This window comes from Protopterus annectens, chromosome 9.part0, assembly GCF_019279795.1.
Source record: "Protopterus annectens isolate FY-2018-M chromosome 9.part0, PAN1.0, whole genome shotgun sequence".
NCBI classification, from domain to species: Eukaryota; Metazoa; Chordata; order Ceratodontiformes; family Protopteridae; genus Protopterus; species Protopterus annectens.
The window spans coordinates 1773317826-1773330758 of NC_056743.1; the positions used below are offsets into that span (position 1 = coordinate 1773317826).

The 12933-nt window shown below is 41.7% G+C and overlaps 1 protein-coding gene and 1 pseudogene across 1 annotated transcript in view; both read right to left on the reverse strand.

Annotated features, from left to right (window-relative positions):
• Positions 1-12933, reverse strand: part of ZNF653 (zinc finger protein 653) — an 845378-nt gene that overhangs the window by 57790 nt on the left and 774655 nt on the right. The window lies entirely within an intron of this gene.
• LOC122812502 lies at positions 5952-6066 on the reverse strand (annotated as a pseudogene).

Genomic DNA, 12933 nt, shown 5'->3' on the forward strand with positions numbered 1-12933 from the left:
GACACAGGTGGTCAGTCTACTTACTGTAGATGGTTAGAAAATTCCTGTAGTTACCCAAAAAATGGTGAAACAAAGCTGTGAGTTGCAGATTTGAAACCTGGGAATTCATCAACTTGGAGAAGTTATAGCACTGCGACCTTCCTGCACGGCAGTCTCATTGTCCAGATGTCTGGGAACTGTACTGCTGCAAACTGTATAAAACTGGAGTGCTCCTGTTCAGGATTCACTCATAAATTTTAGTTACTGCGCCTTTACTGGAGTGATGTTATACAAGGCACCACTCCCCGTGTTGGACATGGTCAACACACCACATTGCTTTGCCAAGGACAGTCTGCACCTTTTCCCTCCAGACTTCCAAATAATGGCTAATAATAATGGCTAAGGCTTTGTACAATTCCATAGTACCTTTTTAGGCAATGCCAAATTGACAAAACTACCATCAAAGCAAAATCAACTGAAGAGAACCTCAAGGTGTCATTGCTCAATGCCAGAAGCCTAAATAAAATAACTACACTCCCTCCAAGCCCTCCTTACACTCAAGAATACAGACATCTGTATTAGTTACCGAGACATGGTTTAAAGCAGCAGAGAGTACCATGGCAGTGCAAGGTTTCAATGCCTTCCACACTGTCAGACCAGCAGCTTCACAGACAAGGGATAAAAGGTACAGGTGTCTCGATATACACCAACAACAGGCACAGCTCTAGGGTGGTCAAACAGAATGATATGCTAAAGTTTCTCCACTTGCACATCACTGTAGACAAAACTTGTACCATAATCTACCAGCCATAGGTCACCTTTCATATCCCAAGAAGCTCACAATGCATACTTGGACAATCCAACCTAACACACTAGTCATGGGAGACTTTAATTACCCCTTGGAATTGGGAATCCCACATGGCCGCAAATCTATAGGCATAGAGATTTCTCTACTTCATAAATACAAACACCCTTGACCAACACACTGGACCTCATGCTCACTAACATAGGAAAAGGCTGCACTCCCCCTCCACCCCCCATGTCTTGTCCTCCCTGGTAAGGTCCAACCATAAAGTGGTCTCCTTCAAAATCAATTAAACTCTGTAATCCCATTAAAACCAGTAATAGGAACTATTCCAAGGCAAATTACTTATTATTAAGTGATGGTTTGTCAAGATTCAATGCCAACCTATGCTGAACTGCTCTTAGAAATTTTGTGCAACCATGTCAATGGTTGCATAGAGGCTGCTGTACCTACAAGAAGTTAGCCCAGAATTAGCCCCAGAAACAAACTGCCCTAGTGGCATCCTAAATTAAACAGAATATACAACAAAAGGAAACAAAATATGGCAAAAATCAGGAGGTTAATTCCTGCAAAGATAAAAAAACTCTCTCAAAGTAGAGGGGCAACAAAAAGGGCTAATTAGGTCAAGCAAAGCCAACTTTGAGGTTAAGGTATCCTCCCAGGTGAAAGACCACCATAAAGTCTTCTATAGCTATGTCGGAAATCTTAAGGGCAGTACATAGCAATGTACAGAACTGGTAGTTAATGGTGCTGCATTCACAGAGTCTGGCAATACAGTGAATCTGTTAGTGGACAAATTCAGTTCCAACCCTACCCCCCTTTCACCTCCAAACAATCCCCCCATAATACCCTCAAACATAACCCCTCTAACTATACCTAAGAAGCATGTACTGGTGGCACTCCCCAAAGCCAAGAACATGGTCTCAACGGATCCTGATTAACTTTCCAGGATCCCTCCTGAGTAGTCTGAAATATGACTTATCAGGACCCCTTGAGTCAATACTTAACTATAGTCTTAAAACAGGCTTTATGCTGTGTGAATGGAGGACTGCAACTGTCATCCCCTTCATAAGAGAGGACCTTCAACAGATCCTGGAAACTACAGACCCATTAGTTTGACTAGTCTTACTTGCAAAGCCATGGAAAGAGTTACCAATGAAAATCAACAAAGAAATAGGAAACCACCAGACACTGGATCCATCCCAGTTTGGCTTGGTCAAAGGAAGGTCATGCTTAGTGAATCAGGTGAATTTCTTTGAAAAAGTCACTAAGGCAATGGATGGGGGGGGGGGGTAACTGGGCATATAGATATGGCTAAGGCATTTGATACAATACCCAGTTCAGGGATTGTCAACAAACTTACAGAAGTAGGTATAAACCCCTTTATAACATGCTGGATAAGCTAGCTGGCCCATTGATAGGACCCAGGATGTTAGAAGTGGTGAAGCCACCTCCACAAAGAAGCCTGTCACCAGTGGAGTCTCCCAGTGCTCTGTGCTAGGATCACTCCTCTTTGGCATCTACTTCTCAGATGTCAAGCCAATGTCAAAGGCCTCTGGCTAACTAAGTTTGCAGATGACTGCAAACTGAGGGCAGTCACTGAATGCCCCCCAAAACAAGAACACTCTTCAATAATTTAATATAGACAAACACTTGGTGCAAAAGCCATGGCTTAAAACCCAACACCAAGAAATGCATTATAGTACCTTTTTGGAAGTCTGCAACCCTGAGTAACTATGTCATCAATAAAAACCATTAGAAGTTGATTCAATAGTCAGTGATCTGTGAACTCATGTAGCTAGTAACCTAGCATTTGACCAACATGTTTTCAAGGTAGTAATAAAATGCTTCTATGTTGCGCAACTTATAGACAAGAGCACGGTATCTAGGTCCAGACAGGTCATCATACCAATGTATATGTCCCTAATCAGGACCATCATAGAGTATAATTCCCCTTTCGGTACATACCTGACTGGACAAATGCAGCCACTGGAACATCCGCAAAAGTTCCTTACAAAAAGGAATAGAGAGAGTAAACACAATGTCCTATACTGATCGCCTCAAATCCTGACTCTTTACTGAAAGGTGATCTTGGCCTGGCATACAAGCCCTGGACCCTGTTTTGATGAATATTTTGCACATCTGCAAAGCAAACAGCATCAGAACTACTAGATTAAAAGACCTACATTTTGATTGCAACACAAAAAGGACATGTTGGAGACAGATATGTTTCCCACAGAATTCCCATTCTCGGGAACAATCACCCCATCCAATTGGAGCAGAGTTCTTTCCTATCCTTATTTAAGTACAACTTGGATGTGTGGATAGGTAATCGGAACTTCAACCCTGGTCTGGCTCCTATGTCTCTAACGGACAGACTGTCAGTAAATCACCCATTATAAATCAGATATAAATGAATTTTCAGAGTCGCATTTGGGTTACACGCCTTGACTTTTAAGGACCCCTAGTAGTCATTATCCTAGCATACACCTATGAACCTATCTGAAGAGTTCCACAGGTACAACCTAAATCAGCAATATGTAATGTTTTTCTCTGAATTAATAGGTAAATAGTGTTCTGACTTATTGTTCTTTTCAAAGGATAACCTGCCAGATAAAATACAAAAAGGCTTTAAATGTACACGACAAAGTACAAATGTAAAAAAGGCAACAATTTTCTACAAGCTCTATAACATCTGATTCAAGTACAGTTGTGCAAATAAACTTACCATAAAAGATGTTCTAACAGATCACTGTTAGAGTGGCTAAGCTATTTGGGTCCTGCCTCGGTGACTGGCCAGCTTTCAAAGCTTAAGGACGCCTTCACAGTGTTATGTAGGCAGCTTTAGGGGAGCTCCAATATAAAAAGGCAGGGCACCAAACAAGTCAGAGCATTTCTGTCTAGAAAATGGAGGCAAGTGCCCTGAAAGAAGAATGCTAGGAAGCATCTCCAATGGTAAACTTACATACACAAAGGTTTACACATCCACACCCTGGAAAATTCAGCATTTAGATCACTGTTACAGTAGCCTGAACTATTTGGGTAGCTTACCATAGCTTAGCAATTATGCATGGAAAAATAAACCAAGAATTCAGATGCTCCAGGAGAAAGTTCCAGGTAAAGAAAATTCTGGACCTGAACAAGAATACAATTTGTAGTGCTTTGTAAAAGTATGCACAGAGGACCAAGTGGCTACCTCTAGAATACTTCAAGTTCACCCCTTTCAAAAAAAAGGCACAGAAGAAATCAAGTCCTTGTGGAATTGGCCTAACCCTGCCTGGAAGTGGCTTATTATGGTTGGTGTAACAAAAGGCAATAGCATGAGATAACCACCTGGAAACAGCTTGCTTTCACGCTGGTTGCCCTTTGCTCATATCTTCAGAGGTGGCAAACAGCTGATCAGTTTTACTGAAGACTTGATTTTGTCTGGGTAGTATCTAAACAGCCTCTGGACAAAATGTGAAGAATCTCTTTCTCAATAAAAAGGTTGCTTTACATTGAAATGCTGATAAAAACAAGTAAAAGATGAGTGCTTTCATCTTCTTAATGCAAACTTCTTCAGATAAGACTATGTTTGAAAAACTGATTCTATATATACACCAATCTAGATCACATTAATGCCAAACCACCAGTGATGTCATGCTTCTTTGGGAAAATTTAGAGAGGATTTTTAGAAGATTTAAAGGGCCACAAAGGTAGAAAACTGACATGAATTACAACAAAATTAGAGACTTCCCATACTCTGGAACAAACTACCTATCTATATCAAACAAAGCTCCTCATTAACACTCTTCAAGAAAAATCTTGATAATTGGATGGGAGATATGAAATTCACCCCGGGGATCACTTTTGTGGCTCTGCTTGACAGGGGCACAGGAAAATAATTTTCTTGGGTGGCATTTCAATTGCCAGTGAAGTTCAAGTTTTTCTAAACTGAGTGTCCATGGACCCCCTCTATCTGCCAGGACAAATTGTTCTAAAATGAAAAATTTAAAGGTGTGGTCATGGTATTCCATGGTATGCTTGGAAAGAGCAATGGTATTCTTTTTAGTTCTAATATCATACGTGTGCTCATAAATTGTCACATAGGTGTCTTTCTGTCTTACTTACATAAAACCCTTTACAGTGTTGGCATTGAGCACAATAAATGACTTTAGTAGAATTACAATTAAAAATATTTTTTGGGTCTAAACGACACCATTAATGACAAACAAATTAGCAGTTAAAATATACTTGCAATATGGGCAGCAGCCACATTTCACCATCTGAAAGTGCTTTGATTGTTGTACTGATTTCTTCTCAAATAAAACTTTGAGGTTTTGCCCCTTCTTATAAACAATCCTTGGAGCCAAACCTACATGTTCTCTAATATGTTTGTCATTTGTCAAAATATTCCAGTTTTTAGTAAGTATGCGTCTAATACGGTAGCTGTCCAGATGAAATACTGTAATAAAGGAATTCTTATAATTATTGTTCCTGTTAGTGATATGTGTGGATGTTTGTGTAGCCATAACCGATGGACTAATACGATCTTGCACTGTTGTCCCAAGGTTGGGTACGAAGTGCTTCCTTTAACTTTTATTCATGACCTCGATCATTAATTCATTAATAAAAGTGAGTGGATATCCAAAGTTTGAAAATATGTCCCTTAACAGGTTGCAATCATCCCAAAACCTTTCCTCACCTCTGATCACTTGGGCAGCATGGACGAATTTGCCTTTGATGACCGCTCTCTTCTGCACTTGGGGATGCACACTTGTGTAGTGGAGAGAGTAGGTTTATTTCCATTACATTTCAGAAGTAAATCTTTTGTTAATATTGTCCTTTTAGCCAAACAACTAGATATGTTAAATGGGTATCATGGACTTGGTGGATGAATTCGAGAAATTCTGTGGTGGTGTTGATGAATTCCAGGAATTGGGGAATGTCAACATCTCCATCCCACAAAATAAATACATCATCCAGGTACCTGGTGTAGAATTTGCCTGAACTATAGAAAGTGGACTCAAAAAAAAAGGAGTTATGTTCTTACCTTAACATTCCATCTGTGTTCATAGGTTCATAGATTAATACTAAGCTAACTGCCGTTGTGAGCCATTTTAAGCCTAGCCAATTATCCCTTGTGAGACTCAAACCCTGCACATTGTGTTTGTAAGGCAAACACCTCAACCATTAGGCCACCCTCCCAACCCAATGAATTTGCATGTCATCCCTGTGCAGGGGCCATGCTAATCTTCTCTGTATCATTCCAATTTTAGTATATATGCTGCCAAAGCAAGCACAAGTGTTGTCGATCTTCATTCATTCTTGGCAAATGGGACTCAGTTCTGACTCCTCGGAAGCGGCTCGGCCATTACACAGCTCACGCCAGCCAAAAACTCTTAAGCTAAGACTCTACCCACAATGCCCCTCTCTCCATTACCTCAGATCGAGTTTGCAGCTGAAGTATAGGATATCAGATGCACTGTCTAAGGCGATCCCCGAACCTCCACCCTCCTGTCCCCTCCTTTGGGTGGGATGCCAATAATGAATGAAGATCAACAACACAGATGGAATGTTATGGTAAGAACATAACCTCTTTATCTGATGTTGTCAATCTTCATTCATTCTTGATGAATGGGACAGAGTACCAGCTACTTTAGATCCTGGGTGGCCCTAAGGAAGGATATTCCTGAGCACCATAGAGCCAAAGGATGCTCTTCCCCTGGAGGCCATATACAATTTGTAATGTGTATAAAAGTATGGGGAGTGGCCCACATTGCGGCTGAGCATATTTCTGCCATGGAGGTCTTGGAATGAAAAGCAGCCGAGGTAGATACAGACTTGGGGGAAAGCACTTTAAAAGGCGCAGGCAACTTGCGGTTATTGCGATTGTAAATGAAAGTAACAATCCCTAAGCCATTTTGATAAGGTAACTTTTGAGACAGGTTTGCCCAAGGTTGAACCTGAAAAGGACGCAAATAATTGGTCTGATTTACTAGACTGGTTCTGTCAAGATAAAAACGTAGCTATCTGTGATTATCTAGTCTGGTTATTAGATTCTGAAGCCACTTTAGGAAGGAAGGACGGATTGGTTCTTAAAGACACCCTGTCCTTGTGAAAAATCAAGTAAGGGTGCTTGATACATAAAGCCTACAATTCAGAAAATCTCCTGGCAGAAGTGAAGGCCACCAGAAAAAGAGTTTTCCATGACAGAAATTTGAGCTCGCAAGTAGGTGCTGGCTCAAAGGGCTGACAGACCAAAGATTTAGCACTAAAGTCAAATCCCAAAGAGCTACAGGATCCTTGAAAGGGGGCTTTATAGACATATAGCGCCTTTAAGAAAAGTTTTAAAAAATTATGGGAAATCAAGTTATGATCATCAAACCCATTGTGAAAATTGGAACTGGCTGCTAATTGGACTTTAATGGTGGAAGCCGAAGCGCCTAGCTCAAAATGTGATGCCAGAAACTCCAAGATCTTCTTAACAGGTGCTGAAAAGTGATCTAAATTTTTCATACAGGCTCAGATAGAGAATGCTAAGACAGAGTTTCCTAGTGGATGGTTTATGAGAGGCCAACACGAACTTCTGTACTGGGGAAGCTAATTTGTTTAGCCTGGCAATTAATGGAATTGGAGATACCAAGCTGTCAGCTTGAGTCTGTGAAGATTAGGATGCACCAATCCCTGTGGGTCAGACAGCACGTCTGGAACTGGATCCAGAATCCAAGGACGGTGAATCAGGTGAGGCCAAAGAAAGGGGAACCAGACTTGATGGGACCAATAGGGTGCAATGAGGATCACTTTGCTTCTCAACCTTTGGGCTTTCTTTAGGAATAGGGGGATCAGAGGAATTGGAAAGGCGTAAAGAAGTCCCGGGGGCCAATCGAGGAGGACAGCATCTCTTGGGGACTCCCCCTGCGGGGGAATTAGGGTAAAGTAGCTGCTGCATTTGTTGTTTATTGGGGAGGCCAAGGCTGACCCCAGCGACGAAAGATTTTCATCATTATATTGTGATAGAGAGACCACTTGTGAGGTAGAAGTGTGCATCTGCTTAGTTTGTCCACTATCACACTGGAACTTCCTGGGATATGCACTGCTATTAAAAAGTGGTTGGAAGCGATAGCCCATTGCAAAATCCTGAGAGCTTCCCTACGTATGGGGAAGAATCTAGTTCCACCCTGCTTGTTGATGTACCAGACTACTGACATGTCTGACTGGATTGCAACCATCTCCGAAGGAAGGGCAGACTGAAATGCTTGCAATGCTAAAAGCACCCCCCCTCAAGTCTAGGACATTTATGTGCAAGTTGGCCTCTTGTGGGGGCCACATGCCTTGAACTGTTCTTCCCAGATGATGTCCCCCCATCCGATCTGGGAAGCTTCTGTGGTCACTGTGGCTGTGGGCAGAGAGGGAATGAAGGCACAGCCCCATAGGTTTTCTTCTGACTGCATCCACCAGGATAGAGCTTTCTTGCAGCAATTTATTAGAATCATGTAAGACATTGGCTGTGTCAGGAATTACCATTGTCCCCCCACGAACCACTGAAGCGGCCTCATATGATACCTTGCGAAGGGCACTAAGGTTATGGTCGCTGCCATAGATCCCAGAGCTTGTAAGACTAGAACAGCAGGAACCTTGTTCTTGGAAATGTTAAATTGCACTTGCGACCTCAATTTTTGGAACCTGTGAAGAGGGGGAGAGAGGCTATGCAGGAAACCGTATTGAGGCATGCTCCTATAAATTCTAGGTCTTGCGTTGAAGTTAGATGGGATTTCTCTGTGTTTATCATAATGCCCAAAGACTGGGAAAGGTTCAAAACAAAGTCTGTGGCTTGAAGCAGTAGACAGCTGGTGAGAAGCCAGTCGTATGGAAACACTTGGAATCTGTGTAGTATCAAGTGAACTTTTACTGCTACCATGCATTTGGTGAACACCCTGGGGGCTGTGGTGAGACCGAAAGGCAGCACTTTGAATTGGAAATGACTGGCTCCCAGCTGGAAGCAGAGGAACCTACTGGAGTGTTTGCCCATTTTATGTGGTAATACACATCCTGAAGATCTACAGAGCACATTCAATCATTCTCCTCCAGAAAAGGGAGGATGGACTGAACAGTGACCATCCAGAATTTTGACTGAACTAACTTGTTCAGAAGGCTGAGATCTAAAATTGGTCTCCAGTCCCATCTTTTTTTTTGGCACTAAAAAGAATCTTGAATAAAATCCGGATACTCTTTGGTCTGGTGGGACTTCTCGGATGACTCTTTTTTCAAGCAGCTTTTGAATCTCTATGGCTGCTTGATCCCTCTGACTGGGTGGAACATCGGGTATTCATTTTGGGCACTTTGGAAAGAGAGTGAAGGGAATTCTGCAGCTACTAGTGATAATTCTCTGCACCCGAGTATCCAAAGTTATCAACAGCCAGGCTGTTTGGGTGCAGTGAAAATCTTCCCCAACTGCTTCCAAAGGTAAACAATTGGGCCTCCATTCAGGAGCGCTGGTATAGCTGTCAGGGGAAGGAATCTCTGGAGTCCGGATTTCGCAGACATCCTCTCACACAGGGAGGGCATGTTCCATTAGAACTCTTCCCTTTTCCCCAAGGGGAGTATTCACGACATGTGTCCTGAAAAGGCCCTTGGGATTTTTTGAACCAAATTTTCCCACTCCTCTTGACTCCTACAGTAGGATCATTGAGGAGTACAGAAACAAACACCCACAGCAGACAGGGTCTTTTTCACACCTAGCTAGTGTGGCTTTGACTTTGGGGCCAAACAAGGAAGATCTGTCAAGAGGACCATTGACGAAGGAAAACCTAAAAGGTTCCGTGAAGTTACACAAACGCATCCAGATGTGAAGCCTTATGGCCACACCTGAACCTGCTGCTCTAGTCATTCCTTCGGATGCATGAGCGATGAGTTGCATGGACAAATTCGATATAAACTCCAGGGTGGCAAGCCGAGAGGCAACTTTATCCCATACCTTGTCAAACACAGCTCCAGCTAGGGTATCCAATAGCTCCTTTATCAGCTCCCTTAGGAGTTGAGTAAAGTGTGCCCTGAAGTTCAAGGACTTAAGAGCAAAGGTCGATGATGCAAAGACCAGCTTCCCAAACCTGTCCATTCTCCAAGACTCTCTTCCACTTTAAAGAACACACACACACACACACACACACACACACGCACACAAACACACACGCACACAAACACACACGCACACAAACACACACACACACAATCACTCTAAACAGAGAAAGGAACAGAAACCTACCATCAATAGTAGGAAGAAATACCTATAACAGGTAAGGGGATTTGGAAGATACCAGCAATAGTATCAGAGAGATTACCCAAGAGGTAGAAGGAGAAAAGGGGGGAAACAAATCATCAATGATAGTAATAGAGAATACCATTAGGTAAAGAAAAAGAGTAGAGACAAGGTTATATCAACACACACTGGTCAAAGATTATAAAGGAAAAAAAATCTACTTTAAAGTGCAAGGAACATGTTTTGAAGGAAAAAGATATAATATAAGCACTTAGCTAGAGAGTATGTACTGACGAGTCCTGATATCAGAGCGGCAAATGAGATCTGAGGTAATGGAGAGAGGGGCATTGTGGGTAGAGCCTTAGCTCGAGAGTTTTTGGCTGGTGCAAGCTGTGCAATGGCCGAGCCGGTTCCGAAGAGTTGGAACAGAGTCCCATTTGTCAAGAATGAATGAAGACTGACAACATCAGATGAATTTTTTTCTCCCACTGTATCATGACTGAACTTGCAAATAGACCCCCTGCATGCTGAACCCATGGTTACATCTTTTGTCTGTAAAAAAAACTCTTTTTCTAAAATAATGAAATTATTTTTCAACAACAGTTCCATAAGATTTTCATACACCTTTATGATGTCTTGTGTAGTCCTTTATCAGCTAAAAATTCACAAAACCATTCTATGCCGACATGATGTAGAATGATAGAATACAAATCTTTTACATCAATTGTTATAAATACATATGATTCATGGAAAGGAATGTGATTAATTTTATCCAAAAAATCCCATAAATCACTACAGATGTGTGGTTCAGCTATGGCAAAGGCCAATTCGTTCATACTGCCCGAATGATCACAGATGAGGAAAGGTTTTAGGACGAATGCAAGCTGTTAAGGGACATGTTTTCAAAACGTGGATATCCACTTACTTTTATTAATGAATTAATGATCGAGGTCATGAATAAACATGAAAGGAAGCACTTTCTACCCATCCTTGAGGCAACAGTGCAAGAACATATTACGGTTATGGGTACACAAACATCCATGCATATCACTAACAGAAACGATAATTATAGCATTTCATCCAAACAGCTACCGTATTAGAAGCATACTTACTAAAAATTGGAATATTTTGACAAACACATTATAGAACATGTAGGTTTGGCTCGAAACATTGTTTATAAGAAGGGGCAAAACCTCAAAGCTTTATCTGAGAAGAGATCAGTACAACAATCAAAGCACCTTGGGATGGCAAAAAGTGTCTGCTGCCTGCACTGCAAGTATATTTTAACTGGTAATTTGTTTGTCATTAATGGTGTCCAGTTTAGACCCAAAAAATAATTGTAATTCTACTAAAGCCATTTACTGTGCTCAAAGCCAACAAAGTGAAGGCTTTTATAACACAAAGACATCTACGTGACAGAATTCATGAGCACACTTAAGATATTAGAACTAAAAAGAATACCAATGCTCTTTCCAAACATACCATGGAATACCATGACCACACCTTTAAATTTTTTGTTTTAGAACAATTTGTCCTGTCAGACAGAGGGGGCCTGTGGGCACTCATTTGGAAAAATCTGAACTTCGCTGGCAACTTGAAACAATGGCATGAAATGGCCTGGTTTGAATGACCAAATATCCATCACCTGTATTTAGTACATTATTGTGTGTAAACATCAGAAGCACATGTATAAACTAACTAATTTTGTTGTAATTCAAGTCAGTTTTCTACCTGCATGGCCCCTTTACATCTTCTAAAAATCTTTAAATTACCATAAATGTAGATGTTCGAGTGTATTCACTGCTGCAGTGCTGACTTGTGGGATGATTCCCAAAGCTGAAAAGGAGGGCAGAAGGTAGATTAGGGAGAGGACAGGATGCACTGTAGAAAAGTAGTGGCAAATCCTGCTCTGGACCTGGAAAAGGCTGATGAATGGTGGTATTTAGTAAAGGTATGCACAGATTACCAGGTAGCAGCTTGGTAGCAGCTTCCAGAATGCCCTTGGTAGGGACTCTTTTCAGAAAAGCAGCAGAGATACCAGTAGCCCTAGCAGAGTGATACCTGACATCCTCAGGTGGCTTCTTATCATGAAGGCTGTAAGAAAATGAAATACAGTGAGAAATCCATTTGGAGATAGTATGTTTGGAAACTGGTTTTCCTTCAGAACTAGTGGGAAAGCCCACAAAAACTTATCTGATTTTCTCAAAGTCTTAGTTCTGTCAAGACATTAATGTAGCTGCCTACATACATCCAATGAATGAAGAATTCTTTCCCCCTAGTTCTGTGGAGTAGGAAAGAAGGAAGGCAGGTGTATGGCTTGATTCAAATATGTGTCTGTGACCAACCTGGGAATAAAGGAAGGGTTAGTCCTAAGGAAGACTGCCTGGATGGAAGACGAGGAAGGGTTTCACCACCATGAGAGCCTGCAACTCAGAGACTCTTCTAGCAGAAGAGATAGCCAGCAAAAGGGCAGTTTTACAAGTTAGAAACTTTAAGGTAGCAGAAGCCACTGGTTTGAAAAGAGGCAGGATCAGTTTTTCCAGAACAAAACTGAGGTCCCATGGAGGGGTAGGTAGTCTCCCTGGAGGCCTGATGTGAATCACTCACCTGAGAAATTGTCTGAGAAGAGGGTGAAAGAATACAGGATAAAGAACGGGACTATAGACCGAAATGGCAAAGGCATGAATTTTAATAGAGAAATAAGAGAGGCCCTTGTCAACCAGATCAGCCAGGTAGTTTAGGATGATAGTGATCTTGGCTAAAACAGAATTGCAGCCCTGTTGTTGACACCAAATGGAAAACCTTCTCCACTTAGCTGAGTAATATTTCTTAGTACGGGGCCTTCTGGCCTTTTTAAGGATGTCTTGAACCTGCTTGCTTAGGGCAAGATCAATGCAGGATGCTGTGGGAT